The sequence below is a fragment of the Ixodes scapularis genome, unplaced genomic scaffold (assembly GCF_016920785.2).
Source record: "Ixodes scapularis isolate PalLabHiFi unplaced genomic scaffold, ASM1692078v2 PGA_scaffold2__306_contigs__length_199485367, whole genome shotgun sequence".
NCBI lineage: Eukaryota > Metazoa > Arthropoda > Arachnida > Ixodida > Ixodidae > Ixodes > Ixodes scapularis.
The window spans coordinates 52,333,856-52,359,450 of record NW_024609857.1 but is presented as its reverse complement, the minus strand read 5'-3'; the positions used below and the strand labels follow the sequence as shown (position 1 = coordinate 52,359,450).

The following is a 25,595-nucleotide window of genomic DNA, read 5'->3' as shown; positions in this document are numbered from 1 at the left end:
CATATATGCTTTCCGGCAGGTCATTGAAGATTGAAAGCACATAGTAATTGCGAACTCTTTTTCCATAGTTCGTGGTGATAGAAGGCACTTTATACCGTTCGGTCCGACGAAGTGATCTAGATACTATATTGGGTTCTTTATAGTCATCGCTTCAAAAATATTTCAGTACAACATTCGGAATCAATAAAGCATTGAAGAGTGCCAAACCTAAAGTTTTTAGTTTTTCTTGTTCAGTTTTTGACGACGGACCATAGACAATACTGTTAAACATTCCTTTCAGAACTGTATCAATGTTTTGGCACCATATTAAAGACCCATGCCCAAAAATTGTTATGCCATACCTTAAGGCACTGTAAGCTAACACTTGAGCTATCATCTTTTTGGTTGATTTAGGAATTAATGATATTGTATTATAGAGGAAGCATGACACTTTTTTCAGTTTTTTACAGATATAAGTCATATGAAAATTTCATGAAAAAGTGCTGTCAAACTCAACTCTAATTACTTAACCCGATCTGCATAAGACACTGGGCAGCAGTTGCCGCCTGCACAGTCACAACTATGCATGTAAAGTGGATGATAAAATGTTGTATTTCTTAGCGAATTATGAAAGCAGACATGTTTAGGTTTTGATATATTTACCTCAAGACAATTTCTTTTAAAACAGTCAAGTAGCAGCAAGTGTTTTTTTGGAGTAGCGTCATTGCTGGAACATGATCAAGATGGAGCGAGAGCAGTACCGTGTCGTCAGCGTATTGAAATAGTTTACATGCGGAGACAGCGTTGGGCACATCATATCACAAATAATAATAATAATAATAATAGTAATAATAATAACAATGTCCATATCCCATTTTTGATGGCGGAGACCGAGAACAAAAAAAAAAAAACAGACAAAGCTGCTGGGCAAGCTCTCGGCCACCAATGGCATTCTACAACAGCAAACACGCAAAATACAAAACTAAAAAAAAAATCCCGTTGTTAATAAAAAAAATGCATATATCAAATCACGTAATTCATTCATCGTCATTTTATGCAACGTAACATCATTCGAGTAAAGATTATAAAGCAGTTTGTGTAATCTATACGATAACATTTTTTTACCAAGATTTAGGCGATGACTGGCTACATTCCAGTATTCGGAGTTACGAAATTTATATTCGAAGAAAGCCGGAAACAATATTGGTCTGTTTAGCAGTATGTCTTTTTATTTTGCTTTTGTCATTTGTTACTTACTTTGAAGCACAAATATGTAGTAAATAAATCATTTCGATTATATTTTACACAGCTTAGCTTTCTTTTGGAACGACCAACAACGTTGGGAACGACGACGTTCGTTGGCTGCGAGCTCATCTGGCGATCGATTGGATGTTTCATGCCATGAGTTTGAGTTGAGTAACTCGAGTAATTTGAAGCTTTGGCCTACTTCATTTGGGGCCTTCGAGTGCGAGAATCTGGACCGGGTATGCTCTGTCTGCTCGGACTGCCAGTGCTCAAGGCGGACATCGCGAGAATGTAGGTGTTTTGGGTACGCTGGGACGTTTTATGGGAAGAATTCGGCTGTGAAACAGTGAGGCAAAAGTGGTCGTGCAAAGTGTTGCTTCGGCTGTTATAGTTTTGCCAAATAACAAATACTTATGATACCTGCCATCAGCACTGCAGGGCCACTTTGCTTACTACAGAGAAGAGTAATGGGTACATGTAACATAGCATTGAAACTTGACAGCCCTCTGTTTAAACATCAACAAGTATTTTGATATCACCGTTTTGTCTTCGCTTAATTAAACGTTTCAGAATTTCACTCATATCGCTTCCATTTATATTTCTTATTTACACAATTTATCTTGTACATTTAACAAGGAGTACTGTGTGAAGTAAATAAATGTCTTTCTTGTTTGTTTGTTTGTTTTGCAAAAAAGAATGTTTAGTCGTTACATATATAACTGTCAGTAACCAATTCAAATGTATCCAAAGGCACCGAGGTGCCAGCTGGAGGATTTGCCGCCATAGAAATAGTCTTGCACTTTGGAAAGATGTTTATGCAAGCAGAAACTTTAGCCTACGTACCATAAACATTGTAAACTCACAAGTGTCACGCGAGGACCCACAAATCACGGGAGGTTAGCAAAAACGAACAGAACACGTGTGGGTGTCAAACAAAACTAACACCTTTAAAGCCTAGCATCTGCAAAATTTAGAGGAATTCAAAGTAAAAATTTAAAACGCCTTTAACTTCACAAGCAAACAAAAAGTTTCACCAGTATTATTAACAGCACTTACTTTTTTTTCTTTTTTTTTTTTGTACTGGTCTGACGTCCGGATACATGCTAGCGGGAAGTTGCTCCGCCTGGATGAATGGATGAATGCTAATGGCTGTGGCCTTAATAACGGGCGGTAGTTTGCACTACTTATCCTGGAAACCAAAAAAACAAAGGTAGGATTCCTCCCTTCGCCCTTCTAAGCTTCTTTCCCTTCCCTCTGCATTTTTGTAACTATCAACAAGGCAGTGTGGGAAATTGCTAGGATGACCTTCGGGAGATTGTTCAGAAAAAGACGCAAAAACATCATCCACCGTCTCCCCACAGCGAGGGAGTCGCCAATTTTCTTCCGGTCAAATCACTGGTCAAACCTTCCCTCCCGCTTTCGTTCTTGCCACGTGACAGCGCGCGTCGTATGCGCAGTTGCCGACAATCTACAGATGCGGCAACTGCCATTACGCTGCAAACGCTCTCAAATTCTCAACGGTTTGAATTGCTCTCTTTTCTTTTTCTTTCTCTCTCTTGAATCTAGGCTCTCCAACGCGACGGTGCTATAGCTGCGCCCCTGGTGGCCTCCAGACGAAGTTAAGGTAGAAACTTGCGGGGGAATTCGGGTCGCGTCGTCGCTCCGTTGGGGTCATTAGTCCATCTCTTGGGATATCCGAACAAACTGTTGGAAAGTGCTCTCTCGGTGTATCGGCGTCTCAACTGATCACCGGCGAGGGGAAAGAAAAATAACGCTCTAAATGTTGGGCGAGCGCCGCACTAAGAAGATTTCCTTCCGCGGAGTGTTCGGTTGTGTCTGCCGTTTGGTCATACAATTTTTTTTTTTTTTAATTCGGCTGATTGTATTTTTTTGCGACAACTCTGCAGAAGTCATTAGGAATACTCTGCCCTACTTTACGAACCAATTAGTAATGTCAAGTACTAATAGGCATTGCCTAATGTATATTGCGTTGAAGGTGCAAATAGGAAACACGTGCGATGTTTTTTTTTTTATATATAATTCATATAAGCCATATTAGTATGATAAACAGCAAAGTCTCTGCACCGACATAGCACAATCAGCTTTATAGTGACACAATATTCTGCTGCAGTATATCACGAGCATATTAAGCCGAATTCATGACACGGGAAACAAAATTACACATTCAGGTGATCTGCTTCTCCACAACTACTTTTGTTTTTACACACATGTCGTTCACATGTGTAGGAGCGTTTTTTTTTTATTTATCTTTGATTATCAGAGCAAATATAAGTTTTAGCAAAATCAATGCAAAATATATATATTTTTATGCTGTCCTCCTCTCCAAATATATCACACCTTGCTCCTTACAAGATACCCTTTGCATTTTGAAGGTCTTACAGACAAGATAGAGAAGAGGGAGCATATACTAATTATATAAGTCACTGAACGCTTTCTATTGGGTGGCAGATTACGCCACCTATCTAATATTTAATCTTACGTCAAGTGGCGTAGTTGGCCTTTCACGGGTGTACAGGGAGCTACTCGAAGGGTTAGTTGAAGAGTCCTTTCCTCGCTACGAACTTATCTTGTATTTTCTGCCATTCCACTACGTTGGCTTTGGTGGTTAATACAAAAAAATATGCAAGTTAATACTGTTTTCATATTCCTACCACGTCGTCACGAACGCACTAGGCTTGTATCCATTTCCTAACAGCAGAAACGTACGCGGGTTAAAGGGAGTGACTCTACAAATGCTCTAGGATCTCTGGAACGTCGCTTTTAAGACGAAAAACAAGAAAAGAAAAATTTCAAAACCATAAAATTTTCCTTCACTTTCGAACAGAAAGCGTTAATAGACCTTATGCGAAATTGCTTTGTGGTCTGACAACACTGAGAGTGTCGCCATTTTAATGTTGGCAAGCGCTGTCGGTACCGAAGCACGGTGGAGGCATCGGAGACAGCCGTACGGGGAGTGTGCGATGGCGCAGCAACTGTTTCCCGCCTTCTGACCATGTTATGTGGACGAACAGTTTAAACAACCTACCGCAACTGACTGACAAAACTCTCGGAGGCCTCTGCACGCTGGCGACAACCCCGTCGAAGCAGCGGACCAAGCCCTACGCCTTCGCTGTGGAAGCTTGTTGTCGCCAGCATGTGTGCCAGGCCTCCGAAAGGACTCGGCCGTCACGCGTTTCATCTTTGAGATCATTTTTAATTATTTTTTTCGATGCGAATACGCTTAAAGTCGTACTGTTTAGCGGTATGCTGCTCCACGCAAGCGCATGACTAAAATGAATTTTTTTTTTAGTTCTTACTGGCGGAGGTTTTTTTTGGTGGAACACTCTGGTGTTCTTGTAAAAGAAAGCCCAGGGCGATAGAATTGAACATAGTGACAGTTGCGCACACAGGGACAAGGACAGAGAAGAGGAACACGTAGACGACAGACAAACGCACTTGTCGCTTGTGCGCTTGTCTTGTCGTCTACGCGTTCCTCTTCTCTGTCCTTGTCCCTGTGTGCGCAACTGTCACTATGTTCAATAACTACCAACTCGCCCAACTGTCTATTCTACCCCAGGGCAATATTTTTCAAGCGTTCCAAAGGGCTAAAATTGGTTTCAGATAGCATTGACCTCAAGCAGAGTTGACGGATGTTGCGCTATTAATGAAGATTTGTTTAACCCTGGCAGAATAACTGCAGTGACTTTCTCAAAACTACCCCCGAGCTTCTTTGCACAAAACAAAAATTCTGCCCCGGCTGCGACAAAAAAAAAAAAAAAAAGAAAAGGAGGTTGTAAATTGGAGTTGGCGCCGCCCGTGTTGCTTCATTCGACGTCCGCAACGTAAATTTTTGCCGCCGCTGACATCGAAGTTTTAGCCACTGCAATAAACCTAACCCGCACCGTGACCTAACCATACCACTGTTAACCATACGTATCTTCAATTATGGTTGGTGGCGTAGATTATAAAAACTGCAACCTTTTTGCCTCGCATAACAGCCTTGGTCTCATCCGCATGCACTGAGCTGCTTGCGCATCAAGAAAAAGGCCAGGCCGACACTACAACGCACATAAAATAAAAAAAGGAGGTCATAAGCAAATTTGTTACAATTTATAAGAAAAGTATAGGGCTCAGTTCAATAGTTTTAAATGGCTTCACGCCGCGTGATAACGTCCGCATGTTTCTTCGCGTTGTCACCGATTGTTTTTGTCACAAGCCGCGTCTCAAGTGACAAATAAAAATGAGCAAAAAAGGTGAAACTTGTTCACGTTTGCGTTCACGTCATGCATGAATCGAAGGTTTATCGCTGCATCCGCAGCGGAACGCAGCAATCATTGGCATCGCATCTCTCGCACGAAGCGCGGTCGCTTGTTTACATGGGGTCTTTGCCGGTCGGGTCTCTGGTTTCGTTTTCTCGCCACTAACAAGATGGCGGACGTAGTTCTCGGCGCGCTACTAGATGGCGCTCTAAATTTCGCATATGGCCTATTCCCTCTGCATATATGTTATAATTATGACAAATGTTACCTTACCTTGCTAGAAAAACCGAACGGACCAGAACAGTTACGATCTGGGATTCATCGCACGCTTTTCACTTACATAAATTGGAGACGAAAGGCGCCATTTTCTAAGAGCTCCCGTTTTTGGTTGAGCGACAGCGCTCCTCCTACTCGCGATACCGACGGAGTTAATTTAATCGCAGTTCCTCTGTTTAACATTTTCGACGCCAAGCCGCGGAAGCTTCCACTCCACATTTCGACAGGCGCAAGTTCCCGTTTCCGTAAATCACGTCTCTGCCACTGGGTGGCGCCGCCTCCTCTATATAGATTTGCGTAGAGAGCCTACAATGAAGAGAGGGAGCGGCACAAATGATGAAGAACGCCTGCGATTCAATATCAGACACCACCTGGGCAAATTAATTTCAAGCTGACATGAATGGCGTTGTTGCAATACACGCGAACTTAACAAAAGGAAATATGGCGGAGAGGTGTAGCGGCTTGCGGACGACGGGCGTTTTCTTCTCGTCCTCGCAGCTTGTATTGCAAACGGCGCCCGATCGAGCATTTGGAATTACTTTGAATTCTAGGCACACTAGATTTGCGAATAGTCGCTGGAAAGTTGGAGAATACGGACTGCCGAGGTGTCACCGTGCTGTGATAGTTGCCTTCGATACTTTCTCTCTCCCTCGCACATTCGACCCTCATGTGCCAGAATCGCTGCACGCTGTACATGTTCTGTGTATACGTGTCATAGGAAACAAAAAATAGGATGGACGTGGAACCCTTCCTTGGTACAAATATCAGTGCGGATGAAAGGTCGTGAACTTGCGATGTGCGTATTATCCCGCAATACGCCGTGTAGATTTTTATACGCTTAAATTTGAATTGTCGAGAATTTTTGGAGGAGGTATAATATAGTATGTAAACATTTAATAGAAAACGTGTTCAGAACGTTGCAAACTTTATATATAACGTCATCTGATTTTCAAACTTACGTATTAAAATGGAATAATAACAAATAAAACAAATAACACAGGAGAACAAAAGAACACCGACACAAATATTTAAAGGGAAGAATTCTCTGAGTCAGAAATTATATGAAGCGTTAGTTGAGAATAGTCATTCAGCCTCGCAGTGCTTTCCCAATTTGATATTATTCTCGTTTCCTACCTTTTTTGTATCCTTTAAACCCTTTATTTCTCGTGCACTCACAACGATCACGCTAAAGTGACTATACCCGTCACTGGAAATCAAAATCTCCTATTAACAATACTTACTTATGTTGTAACAAAAAGCAATAAAAAAGACGAGCATTATATATCGATGCCCGAACTGCGATTTCTTAGCCGCGAGCCTCAGTGTAGAAGGCCTTTCGCTTTCGCTATCCCTCAGTTGCGTTAAATCTGCGCAAGCACATTAAGTGAGTCAAGACCTTTTAGAATTGAAGCTCCGGTGAAAAGATGTGTCCCTAACTACAAACTGAATAAATAAATACTCCATTTATCATCGTCTCGGGAGCATCACCACGTTCACCTGCGCACTCCAATGGAGCCCCAACCTCAAATTTTCCAAGTTCACTTTGTTATTCACGGCGGCACGCCTACTGCTCTTTGTACCCTTAGATTGATTGAAACCGCCCCCTCGCTCCCGCCCCCCTAACTCCAGACGAGCCGCGGTTTCTCGTCTCCTAAAAAGGCAGGACGCTTCAATTCGGCGCGGAGCAGGGGCGCCTACACTTTCCTCGCGGAATTTATATTTGTAACACTAGACAATCGCTGACCCTAAGGTCGATGGCGCTCTCGTCGGCAGCCACGGCCGGCCTTGTGTCTGTTCGCTCCTCGATGATTGACGCCGTTCAACGATCTAAAAGTTCGCCGTCACTAACTCCTACCCTTCCATGCATACATGAAAAAAATTCAACTATACTCGCAGACAGTGCGGCAGGGGCTACCTTCTCTCGTTGGACCAGTCGCACGTGTATTTTTCGTCACATGTGATCACGCTCTCTGCAGGGATGTATAAGTGGGAGAGTGATCATGTGCCGAAAGAGAGACGGTTCTTGAAAAAACTCGACTACCACGACTCGTCTCTTATTTGACAAGAAGAGTGGGCCTTTGACTTTCTTCTGTTTTCTTTTCGGAGCTGCAATCGATTATAAAAGGTTGTTCTATCCTGTCATAGAATGCGTGGGTATAAGACTTATATTGTAGCGTTCGCTCCCTGGATACATTAAGATTGATGTAACGTGAGAGTACGAAAGTGTTAGAGACCAAACAAATACTAAAAAAAATTGGCGGAAGTAGATTCGGAATGTTTCGGATTTTCTGTTGTCTGAGGTTCGGGCGAAGGCATTCCGGAGATGTGTGTGGGGGCCCGGGTAACGAATGGTCGTAAATTGCACGTTGCAACTCGTACGTGCCCCTGTAAATTCGAAATGTCTCGGACGGGTGTTGCGAATTTTTATGGGTGCTTTTTGTTGTGTGTGCGTGTGTTTGTCTGTTTTGTTATTTTTCCAAGATTCAATTCTCGTCTCGCTGCATCGCTACCGGAAATAACACTCTTTTGCCGGACTCTTCATCTAACCTTTTGATGTTTAATTTATTTTATACATCATGGTGCCACATACTGGTAACTTCGCTTTATGCCTGTTTTTTTTCTGATTTGCTGTACGCGTCTGTTTGTATTTGAACATCTCAGTACATTTGATCTTTCGAAATTGATTTTTATTGTCGTAAGTTCATTTATTGTTAGAGTTATCTCTGACCTTTACTATTTGAAGCGAACATACAGCTTGAAAACGAGATGCATCAAAGCTGCTCGAAAGTGTAGACCTTTCTTACATAATTTCGGTGAAAGAGTTCGAAACTTCCTTGCATCCGTGAGAAATCACGCTTCACTAAGCATATTACATCACTCGTGTCTACAGCCATTATTGCGTTTGTTGCGTTTCGGTTAGACATAAAAACTTTCCTGATAACCTACCCCGTACCGCGTAGGAATACAAAATGCTTTATTAGCAAGCGGTAATAGTTAGTTTAGAAAAATTACCCCACTCTAAAAAACACCCGTGCGTCTACTCCCGCACAACACTCCAAAAGCCAATCAGCGCAACTTACGGAGGCAGCTCAGCGAATGACGATGCCAAAACATATGTTCAGACCAAAAAACGCACTCCGAGTTGTGACATTAGACAATGAAAAACGTCGTGCATGCATTGCTTAAATCACACAACTCAGACTGCGTTTTTTGGTCTAAACATATGCTCTTTGAGTTTTGTGCGGAAAAGTAGACGCGCATTTTTTTTTTTTTTTTAGGGTGTAGAATGGGACTTGGGAAAATAAAATTAAGTGCGCAAGGATTCTTTTATGCAGAGTTCGGTTTGGACAAAATATAACGTGAAACTGGTATTTTGGTTTGTATAAAATATTCCCATTACCGGTTTTTATATTTCGTGCCGGGTCTCCAGAACTAAACTTTGTTTAAAAAAAAAAGAGTCAAGAAGCAACTAGCGATACTCAACTGTAAAAAGATTTAAAAAAAAATAAAGATACGCAAGACATTTTGATAATCTATTTTTTTTTTTTTTTTTTGATTTGGTGAACATCTCGGAATAGACAAAAGTAGCATTTGCCGATGCGTACAATAACATAAAGTCTGCTATCTACGTGGATGATACGAAATCTACAAGTGCCTACTGTTCCACTTCCGCAAAATACCGAATAAACGCATGCCTCATAATTTCTCGCTTTTACTTCTACACCGTGGATGGGCGTTCAATCGGTATTTTACTGTATTGATTCTTTTGGTACTTATAATCTTTATCATCGGTCAGTAATGGTATCATGCAAGAAATGTTCATCAAAGTTCATACTCCGCTCACCCAAACCGGTAGATGTAGAGACCCTAGTCTTTCTCATAAGAACAAGCGTGGAAATGTTTTGAAATGGCCGAAACCTATTACAACCTCACTTCGACCCAGTGTTTATTTTTGCTTTTCTTAAACAAGGCAAAAGTTTCTTCCCGAAGGAAATGAAGAAATCGAAGCCATCTCATTCCGCAGCTTAATGTTAGGTAGTGCAGCCATCCGTGATGTTTCCCTGTTCAGTGCCTCTTTACACACCTTTCGGGACGTCAGCGTTAAGGAGCTGATCACCTTGCCACATTTTTGCCATCTTCTACTGTGCTTCTCGTTCAAGGCTATGAACAGTTAAGAGCTTTCATATATAACAGTACACAAACTCAGCACGAAACATTAAGGGGGGGAGGGAGAGGGGGAGAAACGGAGAGAGAGTGTGAAAGCGAAACTAATAAGGTGGGTTCTAAAATTTTCGAAACTGAAGTAAGGTTTATGTTGTCTAATAGAACAGATAATGTCTCCATTTCTGTTGTACACTCTGAAGTAAAAAAAAAAAAAAGAAAAAGAAGTGAAAACATGAAAAATTGTTGAATATTTCGTTATCAAACTTGATATCAATATGGTTTAGATTATCATTTACTTTTCCTAATGGCTCAAACTACTTCAGAGACCTGCGTGTTAAAGCTTTAGAAATAATCTTCGTGGCTTTCGATATGTAGGGTCGCCTACGCTCTGTCCGCGTGGCTCTGATAATGAAGGAGCTATTGTCTCATTGGCCAGCATGTGGTCATTGTCTCTAACGTAGGAGCAGGATTACTTGGTCATAATCAGCTGTAATGACCCGTTAAATTTGTAGAAAACGAGAACATGGGAGAGGGAACACTTCAGCAGCGAATCAGAAAAAAAAAAACAATGGGGTGGAAGGAGGGGGGGGGGGGGGGGCGGGCGTTGAGTGACGTTATTTAACTGAAAGCCCTAAAGCTTTCTCTGGAGTGATCCCTACCAAAAAACTGAAAATAATTAAGAAAAAATTGTTAAATCAAAATGCTACACTAAATAAAATAAGTTCTAATTGGTTTTTATTAGATCGCTTACGCTGTTTAGCTATTTGAGACCAGCATATTTCTGTGATTGGATTGGCCCAACTAAATAGATTTTAACACCGAAACCGGTCACGAAAGCTTCCCAGAGCAGACACTCACTTCTTAGTTCAGTGCGACTTATGTAAACTTACTGTTGTATTTAATCTTATCAGATCATCCACGTTTCTGGCAAAGGCATACATGTTTATAGGCCTCTTTCCGGTGCTTCCGTGCATTTTTTTTGCAGAACTCGTCTTAAATAGTAATGTTATTGAGACATCCGGCACAGACGAGATGGCAAAGTTTCAGAACTTACCGTTATCTGATTCAAAAGTAATAAGAGATTTTCGTAGAGTTTAAATCTGAAAATGATGCCCCTCTTCCGGTAACCGATGCCATTCATTTCCATGCATTTGTGGGCTTCGTCGGCCGCCATTTTTGTATATATACATATTAAAACCCCTGTATTTTTTTCTTTAAATACAAGCAAGCTTTGAAAGACTGCCATCTGTTTCGGACCGTTAGCGCTACATTTGGGCAGAAACTTGGCTGAAAGTTCGGCTATTTAATTTATTTGTGCGGTGTGAAAAACACGGTAAATGTTCTTCAGCGACACCTGATACCTACATTGCTTTTTCTCCAAAAGTTTCTATTTTGAGATATGACCCGATATTTCTTCCCGGAAAGCAATGCGCCCTCGAAACTTGACAAGAATTTGAAATCCCCCTGCATATTTGAACACAATCTCACTCGGAACAACGAGGGCTTATTTTTAAATAATTACAAAATATTTTGATTTCACAGATACTCCGTTTCAGCTTACGTCCAGGTGCAGCCGTCGCTACGAAATGGGACAAATCAAGCAGCGCGAAAAACACAAATCACTGTTTTTGTGTTTTTTGTTTAGGATTGATTCAACGATGATAAAACGCGTACAAAAAGATGGTACGCCTATGGCGCCGACTTGTTGGTCCGATCAGCTGGTATCGTCAGCTATATCTGAGCCTCTGGTGAGACTAAATATAACACAATGTTATAAGATTTTTGCACGACCTCGATGTACCTGAATATTTCTGTTTGCTTTGTCATGCTTGACGAACTGTGTACAGCCCAAAGTATTAAGCACCAATAATTCTTCTATCGAACCTTGGTAGGAAAAAACAGCGTCGTCGTCGAAATATTTCATCTTCCCCGAATATCCAGGAGACATCGTGCTTCGTTTCACACCTGTTCCGCAATATTCGTGGTTACCATAGGCTTCTTCCCAGTACGTACGCCGAAACACTGACGTACTGTCTTATTGGGTGCCGTCTCTTGCCCACCAGTCTCAATAAAATCGAAACAAAATATGCAGAAATGCGCATTCGAAGTTGGTTTGAACGACGAAATCTCTTTCAATCAAATAAGATGCGGAGATAAATATGGGGTACCAATTCTCGAACAGCTACACTTTTCTCCCCACTGCCCGGACATGGATGGTTTGAATAAAGCTCTCTCTTTGCCTCTCTCTTCGTCTCTTTGCACCGAGACCTTTTTTCTTCTCGCAGGTCCTTTGATACATGTACGATACTTCTGGTTTTTTTTTCCTTTGTATAAACTCCGGCTTCTGTACTGTTCCTTTAACACATCAGTGTTTTCCTTCTTTTCTTTCCTTTTGTGTCTCTAATCTCTGGCTTCTGCACTGTTACTCCGGCTTTGACGAGCTTATGCGCGCTCAATCTCCCCCGTTTCTATTCCTAGTAGCTTTGTCTAAGACTCGGCTCGGTCCCGGTATCGCCGGCTTCCGTTTTTCAGGCGCGCCTTTATGAATTCGAAAGTAGGCGGCGAATGCGGCACCGTCCGTCGGTTTCCAGTCGGTGCCTGAGCCGTCTCCGCCGCCGTGCCGTCTCGACTCGCCATTTGAATTTCAGAGCAGAACACACCCGCGCGCACACACACACACACAGACAGACACACACGCGCTATCACCGCGCAGAGATACGCCGGGACACTCCTGAAACAAAAGACCTCCCGAAACAATAAACACACAAGAATGTATAAAGAAGTCCGAAGAGGAGAAATGGGACTCGTTGTGGGGAGAGCTTGGTTTCTTTCTGTCCCAAATAGATCTTAAGAATACCTCGCCCTTCTTGTAAGAAAAGAAAATAAAGGAAACAGTATGTCGGCCGCGGCAGCAGAGGGAAGGTGGCCGATGGGGCGAAGAAGAATGTAACACGGTCCAGATTTTATTTTCGATTTTCCTTTCGTCCTCAAATGATACCCAGCTCCGATGTAAGACGTACACGCTAGCGCGAGTGCCCTTTGCCTGGTCGCGTGCAAGCCACCATAGCAGTGCGTCTGTCTTCATGTGTGTGCGTGTGTAGGTTCGCCTCGGGGTGTGAATGTGATCGTGCCTCTGTATATGCGCGGGAGTCTGTGAAATCGCAGCCTTTCCTACACGAGCACGTGTAGGCATCTATGTTGTGCGAGTAAAGGAGGCGGGTGAGGGTGTTGGAAGGGGCACATATCTGCATCCTTAGGCGCCCCAGTGTCTTCGCGTATTCTTTCTTCGCTCCGAGAATACCTCCTTCATTCCGGCTTCTAGCCTTCGTCTCCGCTTCATCTCGCGGCGCGCGAACTAGACACCCGGTATTCGAGATGACGTTTCCGGGCACAATTTCCCAGGCGTTGTGAAGAAAGCCAATGTTCTGTGTCGTTCTTTTTTTTATTTTCTTCTTAGGCAAATCCGCTTATGTGTCTTGGCACACCCACAAAGCTTGCCTCCTTATACGTACTTGCGTGCGTGCCTTTGGGCGCGCTACACTTGGAGCGTGTGTAGATGTGTCTGTGCGTGTGCATATGCTTATATATTCGCGTGCCCGTGGAAATTTTGGTAGCTTCTACCACTGCATTTCTGATTTTTATTTAGTTTTTTGTTTTGTTTTACGCATGCTTTGTTCGTGTTGGTTCTCTTCGTGTGCATGTGAGCTCGAACAGTCGTTGGGATTGTAGATGTAAATGGGAATCAGACTCGATGCGACGGCTGCATCTTGGGATTTAGGTCCAACATACGTCGCCGTCCTAGACGGAGCACTCTCTCGGGAGATTCCTTGTCCTCGATGTATAGTGCTTTTTTGTTTTGTGTTTTGTATTGTTTTTGCTCATGATGCAGTTATTTTTACATTGACATGGACAAAACGACATTAGTTACACGGAGAGAATTTTTTTCTTTTTTTTGTATGCGATTATTTTTTATATTTACTGTCCCTTTAAGCTCTTGTTTTATATATTATTTTTATTTGGGTATGGTTTGTGAAATTTAGTTTTTTCGTTTGGTTTTTACTATAAGTGAAATAACATAGGTAGTTGATTCGCTCCTTTACCTTGAAATATATATTACTTTACCACAGTTATAAAACCAAAGAATAAATACAATAGCAGCGCTGGAAAGTGAAGAAGTCAATTTGAGATGGCCCCACAGTGGCAGTCTCCAATATGTTTAGATAACGGCTTTTCGTTTTTTTTTTTTTCTTACTTAAATGCATAGAAAACCTGTCGCTTGGTCAAGGTTACGATAACATTTGTCTTAACATAGCTTTGGCCTGCAGCCAAAGCTATGAACCGCCGAGTGAAATCATGAGCAAGTACCGCTGAATTTTTCATCTCTGTATTTTGTTGCTTCTAATTTGTAATGTAGAGCCTTGTGACGTCAAGTCAAATATTTAAAAAAAATGTTGTCTGTAGTAACGTGATTATTTAAGAACAAACTTTATCAGCCTCTTTCCAGTTCGCTTAATGGTATACCGATAGCAACGATACACCTTTTACATGATATTCATGAAGGCTATAAAAGTTGCGGCTACTAAACGACAATTTAATTAGTTTCGTTATATAAGTTTAACAAGAAAACACATATTAAGCATATTTGGTCAGAACTTCAGCTTGGGCGAGTTGGTTATTCATGATACTGCTAAACAGCGCACAAGATCAGATACACTTAAAATAAATTTCACGCATACACAGGAAGAACTTCCATTTGCATCGGAGTGAAGGAAGATGAAGTTGATGCATAATACACTTGAGTTGTCAGTTAGCGCTGCATGAGTGTTCTTCCTGTGTATGCGTGAAATTTCTTTTAAGTGTGTCTGATCTTGTGCGCTGTTAAGCAGTATCATTAAGCATATATATTAAACATGTTCAAAAAATCAATTCTGAACTATATATCTGTGTAGCGAAACAGGATGAAACTTGCACACTCTAAAAGCACTGCTGGGGCTCTCTTCTGGGAAAGCTTCAGCCTCTGTTGATGCGTACTTTTTATTCGTGCGAAAAAACACCGTGACAGTCTTCTTTAGACGTTGTACTAGGATTCTATTGTACCGATTTCGGGACCGTAGTAGAAATGCAATGAAAAAAAGATATATATATATACTAGTAATCGTTCCGTTCTTCAATAGGGCATTTCCAATATCTGAATGTGTTCGATATGTCAGTTAATTTGTTTCTCGGCACCAAAACATCATTTTTTTTTAATTGAGTCAAATTAACGACGGGCTTTCTTGCTTGATAAAGTGATAAAGTGCTTTGCGAGCAGAGACTTCTAAAAAAACGATCGTGAGTTGTTTCTTTCTTCAACTCCTCCCGCAAAAACGCGAATAAAATAATTAAATTTCAGCTTTATTTTAAATTTTTTTTTTTTGGTACATGGTCGCTTGCTGTTGCTCTTAAGTGTTTGTGTGTACGTTTTTTTTTTCTGGGGCAATTTTTTTTTGCCTTTTTGTTTTTAAAAAAAATGCTCGCCTTCTAATTAAAAGTTGGATGCAATTTTAACTCGATTTTGGCAATTATTAACTTTTGAGCCTCTTATTCTGAAAAATTAGCGACCTCTTTCTACTGTTAACGCGAAAGCACGTCCCCTTAGAAATGCACAACCCCATAGGAATGCATTCATGAGGCTTCGGCGAAGCCCTAACAGCTCAAGCGTTAACAGGATTAGAACTCAGCTTTTAATTCCTATTGCTGAAAAAAAAACCTGAGGCGAAGATTAATGCACGAAATACGCAGATAAATTATGATATTCTGCTCTCAGCTTGCGTCAGAAAGCGTATTTTTTGTATGCGCTGTTCTTTCTTGTCTCAGTGATCCAGAGAAAAATAATCAAAGGTAAAAATAAAGATTTCTACATTGCTCTTATATTTTTCGCGTGACAACTGTTTGTTTCTGAATATTTTTCAATTGTTATTCGAGCAAACATTATAATTTTTGTATCATTAACTCGTTAATTGAAAAACTATCAAAAGAAAAGAAAGGGGAAAGAATAGTGGAATCGATTGCTTTTTTTATTATTATTATTTGTGTCTGTTTTAGCGGGACACGCATGAAGAGCGAACAGTTTCAGAATTCACATACTTTTGGAAAGTTGTTCTTTTCTTATTAGAGATTTTTTTAGTTCAAATACGGCGCCCCATCGTCATATCACACACACAAAAAAAAATACATGCGATATATATATGAATATTTATTTTCGTCGATTGATTCTACATTTTAAGAAATGCCTGTTCGTCTACTTACACGCAAAACACTCTAAGGGGCAGTCTCTGCTATGTATGAAATCGGTTCAGCGAATAATGAGGCGGAACATCTGCAATCTAAATAAAGTTTGTGCGTCCACTTTCACGCACAACATTTGGAGAGTCAATCACCGCAACTTACGGAGGCAGCTCAGCAAATGAGAAACCGAAACATATGTTTAGACAAAAAACGCAGTCTGAGTTGTTACATTAAGCAGTCCAAAACGTCACGCTTGCATTGCTTAATGTCGCAACTCAGACTGCGTGTTTTGGTCTAAACATATGTTTCGGCATCGTCATTCGCTGATCTGCCTCCGTAAGTTGCGGAGATTGGCACTCCAAGTGTTGTGCGTGAAAGTAGACGCACAAACTTGTTTTAGAGTGTAGACCTCAAAATTAAGTCTGCTGTGTGGCCTTACGCAATGCAAAGCATCATGCTTGCATTGCGTAATGCCACAGCGCAGACTTAATTTTGAGGGCTAAGCAGATGCTCCGCCTCATCATTCACTGCACTGATTTCGTAAATAGCAGATATTGGCTCTTAGAGTGTTTTGCGGGTAAGTAGACGCGCAGGCATTTCTTAGCGTGTACATTGTTGTTTGCGGCTCCTACGAAACTCGTCAAATAACACAAGCAGTAATTGATCGCCGTATTAGCTGTAGCAACCTATCTCTCTAAAATATTTCCTTAGCGATTTGAACCTTCGAACCCATAACAGACATCTACCTTGAAAACAAACTAATGTCATACGCAGACAAAAAAAAAAAAAAAAAAAAGAAAGTCTAATATTTTATTCTTGAAGTCAGTGAAACTTGACGAAGTGCCCTTGAAAACAAAACTCAGATAAATTGTAGATTACGGCATAGCCGGTGAGCCTACACACACACACAAAAACAAGAAAAACAAATTCTCCATGACATAGAGAACGAAGTCATCACCGTACAGCTCACTCGCTGACACCAAAGAATATATGCCTGCTAAAAAAATTAATATTTCACAAGACCGCGCAGCGTTATGTCGGCGGAAAGATCACCAGACTCCTGCTTCCTCACTCCAAATAATTCCAGTCTCCAAGGAAAGACCCTAGAAAGCAAAGACAATGAAAAAAATATATATGTTTTTTTGTTTTTTTTTTGAAAGTTTTTCTCTGTCTCTCTCTTTTGTTGTTGAATATTTCACACAGCCGACATCTTACTATTTTTTTTTTTTTTTTTTTTTGCTGTTTCGGGTAATGAAGGAAAAGCAAATTGAGGGGAGGGGGGGGGGTTCCAAAAGAAAGGATACAAAGAATATGGCGCCTGCTATTTGTTTGTGGCGGTCTTTCTTCTCGGCTTTCCTTAATGTCCCTTCCAGCGAGCCACAAAACTCAGAATCACCTCGAGGCTAGCGTATACGACGCTGCGGCCGCTGCCTCTTTCGGCCAGGGGGCCTAAAGCTGGCGCTCTCTGCCCGACGAAGGTGTGGGTCCAGCGGCCAGCTGAACGCTAATAGCTGTTTCGATCAGCCGCACTTTCGGGGCTACCTTTACGACCGAGGTCTTCGTTTCGTTCTTTCGCCTCGAAGATTAGCTGCGTTGCTCGGGGGCCCGTTTTTCTGGGTGCCTTCTTACATTTCGCGAATGTAGTTTTAGCGTGAAATATCTCCGCTCTCCTAGTCTTTTGGGATCCGGGGGCGCAGGGTTTTCGACGGCTGCGAAGTAGCATTGCGTAACGTCACGCTTTGTTGCGGTCAGTGCACTCTCTGTTGCCAGAGTTTTGAAGTCGCCACCGTAGGCGAGTTTATTGGTCTTGCGGTATATCTCGAAAAATCGCTGCTGTGTTTTTTTTTGTCTTCTTTTTTAATATTTTTCGTGGGTTGTGTTTGATTTTGTTCGGCGGGAAATGCATCTTCAAACATAAGTGCGCCTTCTAAGACTGTCTACCTTCTTAATAAATGACCGAAGCATAAAACCAAATATATTTAAATATTATGCAAGATACCCATTCTTTATTTTAAGAAAATAAATATTGCACTAAATTGTTTTCCCTGAGCTTTGATCACTATATAAAAGCCGAGTCCACGGGAACAAATTGTACCCTACTATGCTCCGATTCTACCAAACAGCGAAGGAACAACTCTAAATCTTTGGTCTTCGTACCTGCGCTATCAGACTGATTTTGTGAGAATTCTTTGGGTAGGAAGATGTTAAAGAACCCTTATTTCTGTAGTATCCTGCAGCTGGTTCTGATGTTTTTATTCCCTCAGAACGAAGAATCTCATTTTACCACATTCCTCGTGCATCCTTACAAATGCTCGCATGAGGTGGTTTCTTCGCGGTTTCGTCGACGATAGAGCTTTTGAAAAATTCATCAAGCAACACTGCCAGGCGCCATATTTAGGGAATTTCTTCCTGCGCGAAGCTCGCGAATGGATCCGAGCTCAGTCCCAGTGCTGACGCAGCACTCGTGCCGAATAGGTTTTCACCCGAGTACGCGCCGAACGCTGACGAAGCATTCGCGTTCATTGCACCCTCAAACTGCGTGTCCAAAGTATGGCCCCCTCGGAGCAGCTAGTGAACGACGCGCATTTTTTTTATTTTTTAAATGGCTCCGTTCAACTCACGGTGACTCCCAAAACTTACCACTGATGATGCAAATTCATCTTCTCTACACAAATACCCGATCCTGGGGGAAAATATAATCGGCACTGCGTGCCCCCCCCCCCCCCCCCCTCTCCCTCTAATTTAAAACCCTTGTAGAATTTTTTTTTGGCCGTTTCGCTGGAGCTGTCGGCCAAACTACTAAAGCACTACCAAACAAGGCTCCTCGCAGGCTAAACAAAGGGACTTCGCAACACCGAGATTAAGGCGAGTCGTTTGTTAATTCCCGGGGACCGCTTCCCAGTCGTTCTGATTGGCCCCGTATCGTGGGGTTTCCTACGCAATCGATGAGAACGAAGCGGAGTGCACGGGGACACGCCGTCAGTGTGTGGAGGGCCCTGGTTAGTCGGGCTCCGTCCAGTGCGCCCAGATTTCAGGGTGTTTCCAACTGCTCGACCGGGCTCACGTGGTTTATGGGCCGCGTGAGATCGCCTGCCAGCTTCTCCCCCTTTCCGACAGCTTTGCTCGTCGCCACGCGAAAACACAACGCGCATGCGCACTCGCGACTAATCCCCGCAGGAAGCGTCCGCCGTTAAATTGCAAACACGGTTTGTGGTGCTCCCTCTCTTAAATCTATAGGCTCTCTAACTCCGTCGTTAGCCAAATTGGGGTCGCTACGGACCAGACGACGGCAGGTAGCGGCGTCGCGCAAGGTCGAAGGGTGAGCAGGCTCGCTTTTTTGTTTTGTTTTTCATGAAGGTTTCATGTATGTGGCGTATTCGGAACTTGGGAAGATCGTTAAGAACAGGCGCCGCCCGCGCGCGACTTTGAAACAACGAGTTTTCCCCTTTCCCAGTGGAGGAGACGCGCGAAAGAATGCGGATTGTATTCTCTAAGTGAACGTCGCAGACTGTCGCGAGGCGAGACTCTGATGCCGCCAAAGTTGTGCCCCGCGTGTATTCAAACTATGTCCTCTCGTAGAATGATTTCTTAACGTTACATAACGAATGGGGAAAGATGTTGCGTTGTGCGATCGCGTTCAAATTTAACGGGGTTACGAACGTATACCTGAAAACTAGATTAGGACTAATTATTCATTTCGCTTCTGGGCTGCTCTCGCAGTGCTTTAAAAGCCCAGTCTGTCGGGCAGTTGCTGCGTCTAATGCTAGCATTAGAGTGTCCACTGTGCGAGGGATGTCGGTATTGTTGCCGAACGTTGTAGTATAAAAAAGATAGGTCAGGGAATTCGGACGATATGCTGATTCAGTTTCGCCCTCGGTTTCACGTCGTTGTGTTTCTAAGGTATACGTACTATTCTTCATACGGGCTCTGCACAGTTAAGGGCAATTTGAATATTATACAGACTTTCGTTATTGTAACGACAAGTACGACACATGCCCAGGGGCAGTTTAGTTTTAGATTGAACATGTTTTAGCCATATGTACGCCTTGTTACAATTGACCATTCCCGAAATATGCAGCGCCTTCCATCGTCTGCTCAACATACTGCGGCAATCCGATGGATGGCGCGTGAAGGAGTACCCGTAAATAGAAGGAGCAGTTCTTTTTGTTTTAGCATTTTCCGATTTCAGAAGGGAAAGAGAGCAAGACGCTAACAAAGTAAGGTGGGTATCGGCTTCGTAAAGTAATCGCTCTGTTTTTTTTATGTTTTTTATTGCTACATGGTGTGGTGAGAGAAGGAACTGAGCCCCTTCCAGGGTGCATGGAGCGTCCAAGCCGGTCCAAGCGTACATAGAAACGGCCCCACAATACACCGCGCCGCGCGGTGCAATGTTAGGTTAACGAGAGGCATTATATGATTTTCCGAAAAGGTCCATTATGTCATGGGATTATGTCATAGTAAGTACGTCATTTTAATTGGTATTCCTACAAGCACTTATTTCGTAAAGAATCAGTCCGCCGACGTGTACAAAAAATCGATATATATACATATATATATATATGTGATGCGTGTGATTAGGGATCGAGACGGGCTCCGCTCAAACGTCTGTGTTTATTGTCCGAGCGAACATCTCCGACTACTTGAGGAGGGGAGAGGCGCCCGGGAACCCCGGTCTGAGACGAGGGAGATTGAATGGGGCGCCGGTCTTGAAGAGAGGAGAAGGAGGGCTCTTCTCGGTTGGCCCCAGGAGGAGGGGTGGGCTGACCGGATGCGCTGTGGTTTTCGGGGTGCAGGGCAACTTGCCGGGGACGGTCCGCACGGCTCTGGTTAGGACGTTTACGTTACACACACACACACACACATATATATATATATATATATATATATATATATATATATATATATATATATATATATATATAATTTAGTTAATCGATACTGTGTTTTGTAGTTAAAAGCCTTAGCAGGAGTAAACGTTATAATGAATACACACCCAAAAGCGGATCTAAACATATATCTGCTGAAGTGCGTTATCAAAACTGGTGAGTGCTAAAGGCTTGATAATTTCATCTGACAGTGAATTCAAACCTTCAATTGCTTGAGGAAAAAATTAATATTTGAAATCATTAAGTTTAAATCTGTATTGCTGAATTGATACGGTGTGGCTGATCCTTGCCGATCCAGTCGGTGAAAGGGTGATATATTGTTGAATGAGATTATTAAATTATACGTGAATAAAGAAATACACAAGTTTCGATCTATAAATGTTTTGCCCTCGTCCCCAACGTCTTCAAATTTGCGTCTGTATTTAAGTGCGCATCAGAAGTCCGGCTTCTAAATGCGCCGAAGACGAACCTAGGAGCTTCTTTTTGGACGCCTTTGTAGCTTTCTTTAGCCATTTTAGTGACGCTTTTTTTTTTGTTTGTATGCCGTGCGAATTTTTTTATTTCGTTAACATTGTAGCATGATCTGTGAAAAATATTTATTTAAAGGTACACCATTTTACAGGCAAAAAGTTAGGTATTGTCCACGTGCCTCCATCTATAGGACATATATTTGTAGTGTACATGATGAGGAAAACAGCTCAGAAAACACGGACTACGAAGAGGAAGACACACGACAGGACAATGCTGTTTTCCCCATCATGTATAACGTCAACCAACTGGCCCTGTTCTCCACCTTATTTGTAGTGTACTTTTCGAGACACGGTACTATGCAGTTGCATCTTTACCTCGCACTCTCAGGTCATTCTCTTGAGTGGACTTACTCATCTTTTGTTTATTTGGAGCTAAATGATTGTTCTTTTCATATTAGTAGTATACAGAGCTCGTTAGTAATGTCTAGATATCAATATTTGCCATGGAGCGTGAGGTTAGACGACATATATTCGTCATTCTGTAAAAACGAAGGAGCATTCCGACAGAAAAGTTTCTTAAACCAAAAAATCGTTACGTGACAAGATAAAAAATTGTTTTCATCGCTGGGTCAAACATGCCGCTACACGTTAAAAAAAATGTCAGTCCAGTTGGGAGGGGCAGAGGACAAACCGAGACTGAAACCACACGAGAACATACGCGAGCATGCACGGACAAGGCACTATATATACTTCAAAATGTGCCGCAGTCTGGACTCCGGCGTTTGTCATGAGTGCTGACGCTCGTTATTTTCAGCGTCCCTTTATTGTTATAATTTCCATCACAATATCGTACTCGTTAGGGAATACCTCGAGATAACATGCTTAAAATGTATAGCATGGTAAAGACATAGTTAAATAAAACCACGGAAAAACAATAAAAAAAATTTAAGCTCCTTGCCAAAAAAACAAAAAAAAGTCAAATATCTAAAACTAATTTTCGTTTTCCTTTTTTTTTTTGGGGGGGGGGGGGTGGGTTTTGTAAAGCACTTTTTGCTAATGGTCACCTGAGCCCACCAAATTTTGTCAGAACATAGAAGTATACATACACAAAACGAATACTCTTTTTCGTAATGGAGTCTTTATGGCGTGAAAACGTTTCCAACTTTAGGTCGTTAAACACACTGTACACGTATAGTTCACGTATAACGCGTGCCCACTGTCGGAAACAATTCCGTTTGATGCGATACAATAAAGCGCGAACGCGTTGGTCTCGCGACGTCGTTCGCTGCCGGCGAGCAACAACGGCTAGAACATTCGAGGCTGCGTTCTACGTCTCCCCCTGTAACCCCCGAACAATTGGGACCATTGGTCACGCCATCTACCGTCCACCCGGCTTGCCGCCTGGGAATCGGGAGGGTTGTTTTTGTAACATTAAGTTTCCGTTATGAAGCCCTCGACAATCGCCGCCTGCGGCTGCCCTATATACTACGTGTGAAAACGGACCGGGAATTGGCCGGTGGAAACACGCTTCGTTTTATGGCCGCGTCCTCTCCATCTTTGCGCCCTCCCACATGCTCATGACGGGTGCGTTTCCCACCGCTATAAACGCGTGGCCGCACTAAGGTTGGCAAATTTTAAGCACTACTACCGCGTGAATTTTGTTTGCCTCGCGCTGCTGTTTTAGGGCTAAAATAAAACAGCAATCGTTTGAGTTGGTCGGCGATTGAAGGGGTTGGTCGGAGGCCTATATATTATGCGTGTCCTCAGTTTATGGCGCGGGATTCCTGAATTACGATGTTGGTGTCGAGATCACTTGGAGCGTGGGTTCGTGTACGGGTGTATAAGCTTATATTTATGCGCAATCATTCGAGTCTGCTAGAAGCTATCGTGATAAAAAGGGCCTTCCCCAACTGGCTCACGCCATTCCGTGTATTGCTTGACCTGTTCAGTAGAAACTCAAAACTTAAGGAACGCAGGGTGTGGCTTACTATGTTCTCGTTCATTGCTTTGTGACTGGTTGTTCGACATTTTTATCGGCAAATGCCACAATCTCATTGGTCGAGTAGAATGATACATTTTTTTGGACTCGCCACGCCCGACGTTTCTTAAGCTGTCAATACTTACAATATTTAACTTATGTGGCATGCTCTTCCACAACAAGGGAAACTTAATAAGCGAACAACGAGTCAAGTTTTAAGGACAACGGTAGAAGCGCTTTATCTCCGCAAGTGAAGCCTAAAAAAAAGGGGTATTTGGCGATGAGCAAAAACATAAACAAATATTTAATTTTATTAAATATTTTTTTGTATCCTGGTGCAAATTCTTTGCGAGGTGCACTCTTCAAATAGCGACAGCTTTATCGAGTTTAAGCTCTGGGAGAATTGTTTGTTTTCCTTCGTTCAATATGCATATTAGATTAAGATTTATTGCTAGTTCTTTGTCATCCGAGCGATTGAGTTAAGCCGAAGGAGATCTACGTTGTACACCATTTTTCTTCTCTGTTAGTTTGGTTTACGTTGAGATAGGAAGAAGGTCCGACCATCAACATATTGCTCGTGGATATTGCCGAGCTATTGTATAGGTTATAGAGCAAAGACGCCATATTGAAAACAAAAAATGAACATGGTAAAAACACCTCGAAACTGGGAAAGAAAAAGGACGGACAAACACATGTGTTTGTCTGTTCTTTTTTTTTTTTTTTTTTACCAGTCTCCGGGTGCTTTTACTATGTTCAACTACCACCAGCTCGTTTGCGTCATAACCCTCTGTTCCTAAGACAAACCTCGCAAAAATCTGTAACTGTAATTCAAGTGTGTGGATATACCCTTAAGGTTTACCATTTTGTGTGTTTTAGTCATTTAAACGTGCGTTAGGTGAGGTTTATCAGAGTGAGGGATGCCATCAAATATGTAAGGGTTCCATAGGCGCGTTCATGTATCTGCTGTGCCCCAGTGGGATGTAATCAAGACGATCCGTGGCAATTGTGTTTGGAGACGCGAGGTTAATATGAAAAGTAGACTGTCGTACTCGCTTCTAGCTCTAAATTCTCTGAAGAACTTATTCTAGTGCTTTCTATGGCGTCTTTCATGCTCTTTTCTACGTGACGCATGTCCACCCTAAAATACGCCTGTGAGTTTGCTTTTCTGCATAACCCAAGACAGCGAATCAGGGTGAAAAATACCAGGATCCAAGTGAATGAACAAACTCGAAATACGATTAGGCAAAAAAAGAAAAAAAAAAGAAAGAAAGAAAGCGATATGTGCAACAATAATGCGCGTGATATCTTTCGAATACAAACATGGCAATGTTGAACAGCGTAAAAGATATGGATGGTGTGACAATATTGATTAGATTATTATTAATTATTATTATTAAACATGTCTTTATTGAACAGGTGATCTCATACTTTGTCTTCTGACATTCGAGAGAGGGTGGGGAAGGAAGAATATATTTAAAACATCTGACAAAGTGCACCTATATATTTCAAGACTATTTGCTTGTTTACCGTGCTCGGAAAAAGGAGCAACAATTTGGGTGGTTTGTATTAACTAAGTGCTTACTGGATATAGACAAATTTTCTCTGTGCACGTGTGTACGCTATAACCAAAAATTGTTTTCGTATCTTTTTTTTTTTTTTTTCATTAGAGGCGAGGAATATCTGTTGTACTGAAACTGATTTTGAGGATTGGATGCAAAAACAGTGGGAAAATAATATTTGATAAACACTTCGGCTTTATTTGTTATTTCATATGAGCAACTAAGAATTAATAGGCATATAAGCATCTTGGATTCATGCGTGTTAATACAGATCGCCCAGTTTGCTTTACAAGCACTAGAGTTTGTGCGCAGCTGCTCACTTCCCTATTCCTTTTTATTAGAGAGCTTATATGCTGACTTACGCAGGATTACTCAAGGTGCACGGTTACAACAACATATTTTAGCTACATAGAACGAAAGTCGATGTATTGTGTCAAATTGGGTTCATCATCATCCAGGGTTCATCATAGCTGAAAAATCAAAGAATGTGGAATACGTTGGGGAGCTTTGCT

General features: G+C 42.0%; 1 protein-coding gene across 1 annotated transcript in view; it reads right to left on the bottom strand.

Moving 5' to 3' along the window:
• Positions 1-25,595, bottom strand: part of LOC115310117 (voltage-dependent calcium channel subunit alpha-2/delta-1) — a 405,214-nt gene that overhangs the window by 224,076 nt on the left and 155,543 nt on the right. The gene's annotated exons all lie outside the window — the stretch shown is intronic.